Source organism: Thermobia domestica, chromosome 2 (genome assembly GCF_964235325.1).
Source record: "Thermobia domestica chromosome 2, izTheDome1.hap1.1, whole genome shotgun sequence".
NCBI classification, from domain to species: domain Eukaryota; kingdom Metazoa; phylum Arthropoda; class Insecta; order Zygentoma; family Lepismatidae; genus Thermobia; species Thermobia domestica.
In genome coordinates, this window is record NC_137455.1 from 328,628,082 (window position 1) to 328,630,395 (window position 2,314).

Here is a 2,314-nt window from a genome sequence, read left to right on the forward strand (position 1 = left end):
ACCTACAAAAATGCAGTTAAAACATTAAAAATTGTTAAGTTAGGCTAGGTTATGTTAGGTTAAGTTAGTTTAAGTTAGGTTTGGTTAGTTTAGATTCGGTTAGATTACCTGGTAAGACTTTAGTTAGACTAGAACAGTGACCGGAACAAGTTGTCATATAGGCTTCAAGTATCACTTAAATTCAGTAATCCAGTAATCAGTGGTTCTCTTGAAAATTTAATAGACTTTCTTCATTTTTCTTATATAATTCTGTAAAACTCAATGCAGAAATATTATATTCAACGCACCGATTCCCCATCTTATACGATTACCATTACGTTCAGTTATCGAAACCTACGCTTCTTGCAAATAGTACCCATTCTACATATCTTTTCTCGTATTAAATATAACTTTACTGCCAAACTTAAACATCACATAAAAACGCCAAATCATCATTTCTTACCCCATTTTGCCTGTAAATTTTCCTAATTTTTATATTTTAAAAAACGGAGGGGCAAGTCTAAATTTAACCCCAATTTGAAATGTTGAATTTTATCCACTGACTAACTAGCAACTTACATAACTTTAAATTACAATCCATCAACAACTCATCTGATTTGTGAAAGTCAACAGCCATCAGGGGCTGCTTTAGGAATTTAATTTTGGGTAGTCCCGCTCCCTTGCTTAGGCTCTACATATACGCGTTTCATTAATGACAGTAGGAAATTACTTTTACAGTAGTAGATGACGCTATTTGTTAAATAATTATCAAAAATTAATATAAATAGTAAAAAATTTATTTATTATTTATTATATCTTTTAGCGTTTATATATAATCTTTTGTTAGGCCCAGGGTATTTGCCAGAAATTTTCTTCAGGAGGTGTAATGAATTAGCGAGGGGGTATAGATTGTAATGATATGCTTTATGTTAAAAAAAAAAAAAGAGTTCTTAAGCGTATCTTAGCTTAATACCACATACGTATTACAAATTTAGCATAACCTCGGCAAAGGGTTGAATTATTTGCTTTAGTTATGAACAGGAGGAAAGAAAAGCACTCTCCTTTCACCTCTATTTGCTAGTGTATGAACACATTTTGTTATTCGCACTCTTACGCACACACAGACATATACTTGCCCTCATACATATTTTTTGTACTACGAAACCAAAGTTAAACCACGTTCATTCATTCTTCACGTATCTTTATGCATAGTAGTTATCTACATATTTCTGTGAGGTGTGCATCTCCAGATGCCACAAGCTTTATCTATCATTTCATCATCTTCTTCAGAACCGGAGCGAATATAAGGAATATAGGGGCCTTCCGTACATACTTTCATCAAATCGTTTACCGGTACATGCAATAGTAATTGCGATACCTGAGGACACTTTTGGCCCCTGGGTCCCTGGCCTGGGGTCAATGACTTAGGGGACAATGACCTAGGAGTACATAGAACCACCCCCTCTAAATTTTGGCAGGGGTACATAGGACCACCCCCTTAAATTTCGCAAATTGCCAAATCTAAAAATTTGGTATGGTAGACTAGGACCATAGTATGTACCTCTATCAGTATTGGGGGTCTATGTCGTTTCCTTTCATGGGTAAAAAATTGCTAAAATTCAAATTTCGGAGGTTTTTAACCTAATTTATCACCTTTGATGAGGTGTTATTACCCTATATAGTTATATGGGCGTATACAGGGGTCCATTACCTTTCATAAGATATGGGTATATTAGTGCACCCCTTGAAAAATTTGGGAGGGGTACCTTGGACCACCCCTTAAATTTTGGAAATTGCCCAATTTAAACATTTGGTATTATAGTACTGGACCCTAATATGTATTATGATAAATTTGGGTGGTCCACCTCGTCCCCCTTTTAGGGGTACAAATTGCCAAAATATAAACGTAAGCAATACGTTGTACCACGTGTTTGGTTTTTGGCCCAATTTATCCTCTTGGATGAGGTCCTATTACCTTATATGGTTATATGGTTATGTATAGGGGTCTATTCCCTATCATAAGACATAGGTACATTTGTGCACCTCTTTAAAAATTTGGGAAGGGTACCTTGGACTATCCCTTAAATTTTAGAAATTGCCCAATTTAAACATTTGGTATAATAGTATAGGACTCTAATATATATTACTATAAATTTGGGTGGTCCACCTCGTTCCCTTTCATAGGTACAAAATTATCAAATTTTACTACAACCACGTGTTTTGTATTTTGGCTCATTTTATCACCTTGGATGAGGTCCTATTACCTTATATAGTTATATCGGCGTATACAGGTGTCCATTTCCTATCATAAGACATAGGTACATTTGTGCACCCC